The sequence below is a fragment of the Euleptes europaea genome, chromosome 2 (genome assembly GCF_029931775.1).
Source record: "Euleptes europaea isolate rEulEur1 chromosome 2, rEulEur1.hap1, whole genome shotgun sequence".
Lineage (NCBI taxonomy): Eukaryota > Metazoa > Chordata > Lepidosauria > Squamata > Sphaerodactylidae > Euleptes > Euleptes europaea.
The window spans coordinates 141,619,613-141,628,171 of NC_079313.1; positions in this window are offsets into that span (position 1 = coordinate 141,619,613).

The following is an 8,559-nucleotide window of genomic DNA, read 5'->3' on the forward strand; positions in this document are numbered from 1 at the left end:
GCAATGTTTAAAAAATCTGCGCAGCCAATCAAATCTCCGATAGAAGGCTTGCTGGGCAGAACTCCTACCTGGCCCCGCCCACTTCCTAAAAACCCTCGATGGGCTCCAGAAAAGATGTTGGTGGGTGCCACTGTGCCCATGGGGACCACGTTAGAGACCCCTGAAATAGGCTATGACACAGTGAAGATTCTCGTGCTGTCAGGGCAGCTTGGTGGGTGCCAGGAGAGGGTGTTCACAAGTGCCATGTTGGGGACCCCTGTGCCATGGCAGAGCTGCCCTTATGGTGGCCTGGGCACCACTGGCATTAGAATCCTAGAGTTGGAAGGGACCACCAGAGTCATCTAGTCCAACCCCCGCCACAATGCAGGAAATTCACAACGGCCTGCCCCCCATGCTCCCAGTGATCCCCTACTCCAGTGATGGCGAACCTTTTAGAGACCGAGTGCCCAAACTGCAACCCAAAACCCACTTATTTATCGCCAAGTGTCAATACGGCAATTTAACCTGAATACTGAGGTTTTAGTTTAGAAAAAACAACTCAGACATTCACATATTTTGAGTTAAAAGAAAAACACAATAACAGAGCTTTCAATGATGCAGACTTTTACCTTTCAATGAAAAGTTGTTTGTATTTGGCATGCATCTCTCCAGGACTCGTCCTCTGCTCAGCCACCAGACATTATTGCTAGGGTTGCCAGGTCTCCAGCCACCACCTGGAGGCTGGCAGCCCTAGTAGAGGAAGGGAAGGGGGAGGGATGGAGAAAGGAAGGAACTGGGAAAGGAAAGAGAATGAAGGAACTGGGGAAGGAAGGAAGGAAGAAAGAAAGATGGAAGAAAGAAAGAAAGGAAGGAAGAAAGCAAGAAAGCAAGAAAGCAAGAAAGCAAGAAAGCAAGAAAGCAAGCAAGCAAGCAAGCAAGCAAGCAAGAAAGAAAGAAAGAAAGAAAGAAAGAAAGAAAGAAAGAAAGAAAGAAAGAAAGAGGGGAAGGAAGGAGGAAGGAAGGAAGGAAGGAAGGAAGGAAGGAACTGGGAAAGGAAAGAGAAGGAAGGAACTGGGGAAGAAAGGATGAAAGGGCGGAAGGATGGAAGGAAGGAAGGATGGAAGGAAGGAAGAAAGTGTCCTGGGTCGGGCCTCAAGCCCCACCCAGGACTTGCTCCAGGGCACACACCCGAAGTTCTCCCCCCCCCCATTACCGGCAGCTCTGGGGAGGTGGCGAGGCGACGGCACGGGACGGCGGAGATGTTGGGCCCCGGTGCGGCGGCATCGGGCACCTCCCAGCTGGCTGTTGGGGGCAGGGGAGGAGTGGGCGGCGAGGGCGAGCGCGCCAACCCTCGCGACCCCGCCAGCCTGCGGGCGACCTTAGGGGGCAGGGAGGGAGAAGGCAGAGGCCACGCAGCCACGCCTGAGCCGGAGGACTTGAGGGTGGCTCCGGGCTACCCCACAAGCTTACCGCAGGAGTCAGGGATGAGCGCGAGCGGGGGAGAGGGGGAGGACGGCGGGAGATGGCAGGCCTTTCTCTGGCGGACACGCGGCTGTTGAGCCGCCTGGCCCTCCGCGAGCGCCCTGAGAAGGAGGAGGCGGCGGGCAAAAACAGCAGGGGGAGAGGCACCTGAGGAGGAGGACGATGGCGGAGGCAGCCTGGAGCTGGACTTTTGGGAGCCACCTGAGGGGGACGAGGAGGAGGAAGGTGGTGAGGAGGAGCTGCTGCTGGAGCCTGGAGGAGGAGGCCTGGCCTCCCCACCGCCTATCAGCTGTTGTGGGGCAAGAGCGGGGGAAGAGGAAGAAGCAAGCCGTGTGCGTGCGAGGCAGGAAGCTGACACGTCCACGCACGCATGGTGGGGGGGAGCTCAGCTGAGAGAGGGAGGGGCACAGACGACCCAGGAGGCCTTTTGGAGCCCACCTGCGCGTGCCGGCAGAGAGGGCTACGCGTGCCGGAAATGGCACGCGTGCCATAGGTTCGCCAACACGGCCCTACTCCATGCCCTCATCAGCTGGCACAGGAACTCCTTCAGAACCACTGGCAATAACCTTTCAGAATTCCTGGAGGACACGAGAAGTTCCAGCAGACTGGAGGAGGGCAAATGTGGTCCCCATCTTTAAAAAGGGGGGGGGAGAAATCCCAAACAATTATCGCCCAGTCAGCCTGACATCCACACCAGGTAAAATACTAGAGCAGATAATTCAACAGACGGTCTGTAAGCACTTAGAAAGAAATGCCGTACTCACTGACAGTCAACATGGGTTTCTCAAAAACAGGTCATGCCAAACTAATCTCAGATCTTTTTTGATATGAGATTTATTTTATGATTTATTCATAAAAAAGCGACTCAGGTACAAGATTGGTTTCTTCTATACAATGTACTCCTTTTGCAGAAAAGATTAAAAAGATTATAAATAGACACTGGCATATAGTGCAGGACATTGCTGGCTGTGTTGAACCTCCATTGTTAGCATATAGACTTACTGTCTCTTTAAAAGACCGACTTGTTCACACAGAGTCGTTGCAAACTGAGGAGGCAGTGCTGCTGCCCACCCCCCTCCCCGCCTGCTTTCATGCAGCGCCTTGCCCTCCCCCCCCCCCCCCGCTTTACAGGGCCCCATTGCTTCAAAGGAGCACAGGGGTTGCCCAACCTCCAGGTGGTAATTCAAAAAATACAGCTATTATGGCTGAAGTTATGGGGAGGGAGGACCCACCTCTGTGCCCAGTTTCATTGGCTGCCTCTTAGAGAAGGAAATGATTACTTGGGAATGTCAGGACACCCTTTAAATAAACAACTGCACATGGCCAGGCGACATGGGGGCAGGGGGTGTCAGTGATGCCCACCCAACTCTGGACTAGGGTTGCCAAACTCCAGGCCCAGCCTGGAGATCTCTTGGAATTGCACGTGATCTCTGGACTACACAGGTCAGTTGCCCTGCAGAAGGTGCTCCTGGCCTCGGCTCTACCTGGAGAAAATGTATCTGACAAAAGGACCCTCAAGAGTTCATGCCCTGAAAATGTTGTGGGTCACTGCGGTGCTACTGGTCCCGAATCTTGTGATTCAGCTGCAGACCAACACGGCTACCCTCTGAATCTCCCTGGAGAAAACAGCTGCCCTGGAGGGTGGTCCCCATCCCTGCTGAGTTCCCTTCCTTCCCCAAACCTCACCCTTCCAGGCTCCACCCCCAAATCCCCAGGAATTTCCTAACCGGGAGTTGTGAGCCCTGATAAAATGCCACTTGGCCCCAGGCAGCAGCTGACTTGGGTAAGTAACACCAGTTTTAAAAGCAAGATACAATAACAACGAAATGAAAATACCTTGCAAAAGTGGATTAATACTATTAGTCCTTCTTCACTTGTGCCATTAGAGGGCTAACCCAGACAAGAACGTTTTGCACCCCTTTGGAAATTGCCTGGGGGAAGACCTTGGAGAACCGCCTCCCCCCAAGGGAATTTCTAGAAATGGGGCAACTTCTGAACCTGCTTCTTTATGTACCCTTTGCCATGGCAACGGGAATCCCTTTAATTTCTTTTAGGACTGGAAGAAGCAGAGAGGGCAGCCTCAGAGACAGCCCGGGCAGATTCCTGGAGAATCACGGGTGGAGGAGGATGCCCCTGCCTCTGCCAGTTTCTCCCCCACAGCCTGGGCTACAAGGGTCCCCTGGCTGTCTCTGGCTCTCAGGGCTCCTGGCAGCTCACACCACTTACGTCTGTTTCTGTCTCTGCTGTTGCTACCCCATGCCAGCAGCTCAGCAGAGAGAAGCAGGAGCCCGAGGAAGAGGAAGAGGACTCTCGAACCCATCGCGGTGCCAGGGTGAGTGCCCAGTGCTGAGCCAAGCCTGGCTTTAAGTTCTCTCCCTGCCAGGGAGGGGAGGGGTGGCAGAAAGGGCGCCGCCTCTGGTGGCCTGCCAGCCTCTTCTCCTGTGCATGGGCAACTCTGCCATATACAGGGCAAGATCCACTCCGAATGCCGAATCCAGGGTCTTTGTCCTGTGAGGCAGCCTGTCCAGAGGTGGCTGGCCACACGTGGGTCAGGCAGGAAAATGTCCCTGTCTGAAGCATCAGGAATCCCTGTACTGGGCTGAGTGAGTTGGGGTCTCTCTTCCCCATATGAGGGACAGCACCGTATCCCTTTCCTCATGGCAAGGGGAAATGTGGCGTGCTTCCACACTGAACTGTTTTCTCTGGAGTGGGAGTCACCCTTTCCTCACTCAGGAATTCTGGAGAACACAGATAATAATGTCGCTTCCAGACTGTCACATTCCAGTGGTTTCCCGGTTTTCATCTCCTCTTTTAGAACCCCACTTTGTGGCAAATTTTCTACCTTTTCTCTCCAGTTTCAGCGCTAGCCTTTTTTCTTCTGGACTGGCGAAACACTACTGACTGGTATGGAGAAATGGTTTGCATCATGAAGCCTTTCATTGTTCCTTGCCCTGACGAAGTCTGGGAGCTGCCTTCATATCTGGGGTGCAAACAGAGGAAAAGGACTTAAATGCAAGAAAAATAGGAGCAGAAAACATTTCTTTTGGTGGCAAATGACATCCTGTGAACCGTCCTTTATTGTGGTCATGAAAAACCTGATTTCAAGAGATTGTCACAGTGCAGGGAAACGAAGCCTCTACTCGGGGTGACCTTCAGCTTGACAGCAGGTTTTCAGAGGTGAGATCGGAGCCAATCGAAGTCTCGACCATAGGGGCTGTCTGAAGGAGATTGCTCGTCCACGTGGCTGATTAAATCTCCTCTGGAAGCCTGTTGATGTCAGCAGCTGCTGAAGATGGCTCATTTTAGATGGAGGGTATATACTTCCAGACAGGACTTGTTGAGCCCTGTCTTTTAAAAAACCCTTACGCTTGATCCAAATTAATCTGCTGAATGGTTGGTCACGCCAGGTTGGCTCTGATTACGGGATCCCCAACTGAAAAGGGCCCCAACTATGGGGCCCTAACAAAACCAGTAAAAAAAAAAAAAAGATAGAAAAATGGGAGAAAGCACAGCCGTGCCCCTGAGCAAAGGCGAATAGCCGAACCCAAAAAAGCCAAATATTTATTTTTGGGGAATCACCTATTTGGCTTCGGGGAGACCCCCACGTTTTGGCGTTTGATAATTACAGAATTACACAAATGGCTAATTTCTGGATTATTTTTGGTGAAGAAGAAGATCACAGAGACGGAGAAGAAGAAGAGTTGGTTTTTATATGCCGACTTTCTCTACCACTTAAGGGAGAATCAAGGCGGCTTACAACCATCTTCCCTCCCTCTTCTGAAAACAACACCCTGTTGAGGTGGAGTCTGAGAGAGCTGTGACTAGCCCAAGGTCACCCAGCCATCTTCATGTGCAGGAGCAGGGAAATCAATCCATTTCACCAGATTAGTCTTCTGCTCATGTGGAGATGTGGGGAATTCAACCTGTTCCTCCAGATCAGAGTCCACCACTCGATATGCACAACCCTAGAGGTGCATGAAGGGCTTCCCACACCCCTGATGGTCAGGACGTTGTCTTAATGGGCCGTTTGTTTCTTTGTTTCCCCCATCCCGATTTGCTGGCATGACTGTGCCATGGGGGGGCATGGTGGGCTTGTAATAGGGAACATCCCATGGTAGATTACATGCCACGTGGCACCACAGTGCCAGATGTGCTACATCCTGACCTAGGGATAAGCAACGGAAGGCGCTGAGGAGCCCAAGCGAGAAACTTCCTCGGCCTCCCGGCCCAGTTTCATTTTAGCTGCTGGCTTGCTGGCATCTTTCTGTTCCTTGCCTGAACGAGACCACGTCAGTGTTTGTTCTAAGGCCAAAAGGTGCTTTTATTTTGGGACACATTGTGCTTTTCATGCTCCTTGAGTTAACTTCGATGAGCCAGTTATATTTAATCGTGCATATTAACGAAATGCGTTTGGGCACAGCATGTCACTGGAAATCTTGAGTCAAGCACCACAAAGTTTTCATTTGCACTTTGAGCAAAAAAAACCCCCCAAACCCTCCCAGCAACCGTGCCGTCTGACAAATATCAGGACTTTCATCAAAGGCTAATGAGAAAGAAGCCGTGGCTGTAATCCTATGCGGTTGCCTGGAAATCAACCCCGTTGAACGCAGCTGGACTCCTCAGTAAACAGGGAAAGAGGATTTCATACTCTTCTCATACGAGGCAAAAATTACTCTAGCCTCAATCTCCCTTTGGTTAAAAGCCCATGAGGCATCAGAGGGATTCTTACCACTGCTTGGTTTGGACAATTATAGATCTAGATGGTGGATGCAGTCTGAAAAAAAAAAGGAGAGTCTTGGGTTTGCACCACAATTCCTCCTAGAGCAAAAAAAAGATCAAGCAAAACTCCTGATTAGACAAAGGATCTTTGATATAGAGAGACAAACAGAGCTTATGAGTTCCCCAGCGTACCTGGCCCCTATTAAAACACGCTTTCGTTTAGCGCCAGCCGAATATTTATCTGCTATTGAGCTAAATAACCAAAGGAGAGCATTTACTCTGGCTAGAGGGTCGGCTTTGCCCTCAGCAATTCTGGAGGGTAAGTACAAGAAATTACCGAGTTCCGAGTGGGCATGTCCTTGTGGATCCGGCAAAATGGAAAGCACTAGTCACGTTCTATTTAGATGTACCTTTTATGAGGGAATTCGTCAGAATCTAATTTCACCTCTTATTGACATGATGGAGTCCAGTTCAGAGGAAGAGAAAATTAAATTCCTCTTATGGGAGGAAGACTCTCAGCGATCTTTGCAAGTAGCCAAGTATTGCTCTGTAGCTATTAAAATTCGGTCGGAGAAGGGTATTAGTGATTTTAATTGATTTTAATCGCTTTATGCCTTGTGAATATCGTGATTATTAATTGTTATAACTTTATCTGTATTTGGTATAGAGAGGTTTTAATTTAATTTAATTATTTAAATTCGTAATCGATTTTAATTGATAAAGTTTGTAGTTTATCTGGCTATTGCCACAATAATAAAATCACTACTCTTCTCATAGAATCATAGAGTTGGAAGGGACCACCAGGGTCATCTAGTCCAACCCCCTGCACAACACAGGAAATGCACAACTACCTTCCCCTCCACACACACCCAGTGACCCCTACTCCATGCCCAGAAGATGGCCAAGATGCCCAAGATGATTTCATCATCTGCCTAAGGTCACAGAATCAGCATTGCTGACAGATGGCCATCTAACCTCTTCTTAAAAACCTTCAGGGAAGGAGAGCTTACCTCCTGAGGAAGCCTCTTCCACTGAGGAACTGCTCTAACCGTTAGAAAATTCTTCCTAATATCTAGGCGGAAATTCTTTTGATTTAATTTCAACCCGTTGGTTCTGGTCCGGGCTTCTTGGGCAGCAGAAAACAACTCAGCACCATCCTCTATAAGACAGCCCCTCAAATACTTGAACTCGGTTATCATATCCCCCCAGTCTTCTCCTCTTCAGGCTAAACAGACCCAGCTCCTTCAACCTTTCCTCATAGGACTTGGTCTCCAGACCCCTCACCATCTTTGTTGCCCTCCTCTGGACAGGTTCAGCTGGAAGCGGGTCGCCCTGTCAAGGCCTCACACAGTCCATCCTAGCTCCAGGCGTCCAGTCCAGCCCACCCATCCCTGGGGCACCTGAGGCTTAGGAGAGATCTTCTGGATTACAACTGATCTTTAGATCACAGAGAGCAGTTCTCCTGGAGAAAATGGCTGTTTTGGAGGGTGAACTCAATGGCCTTGTATCCTCCCCAAACTTCATCCTCCCTAGTCTCCACCCCCAAATCTCCAGGAATGTCTGCATCCTGAGCTGGCAATCCTAGGTCCTGCCTCCTCTCCCTCTTGCAATTGTCTCCCCAGGAAGATTCCTCTGTCTCCTCCAGTCACTGTCTGGAGCCACCTAGTGGAGACTTTTCTTTGTTTTTGGGTTCTCGTAGGTTATCCGGGCTGTGTAACCGTGGTCTTGGTATTTGCTTTCCTGACGTTTCGCCAGCAGCTGTGGCAGGCATCTTCAAAGGAGTCACACTGTTTTGTTTTGTTTGGCAAGTCCCCTCCCCAACTGTTATTGGCCTTCCTCCCTGGTTGTATTGTTATGTGTGTTCATATGTTATATTGAATTGTTTGAATATTTTCCTTACCTTTATATTTTTTTCTTTTTTTTTCATTTATTTATTTGTTTGTTTGTTTATATAAAGGATACAGAAGGAAAAGAGGAGAAGGGTCCATCTGCAAATAAGATATATAGATATATATAAAACAATAACCTAAATAGAGCATCTAATTTTTTTCCAACTAAGTAAGCAGGCTATCATTTAACTTTTTAAACTTCCATTCTGCAAGATTTTGGCTTCATAAAACTAGTTAACCCATTTTTATAACTTTGACTTTACTAGAGACAGAACAAGCCTACATATAATATTCATAATCACTGTTTTCAGCCACCAGTTTCTATGTATGTATAAAACAGTTTCCATTTATCACTAAACTGATCAAGAGTTTCCTCTTCAGTTATATTCATCATGTAAGTCATTTTGGCCATTGTGTATTCCATCATTTTATCTTTCCATTCTTCACCGTCAGGTAACTTACCTGTCAGAATCGGCCTGGTATCCCGTGG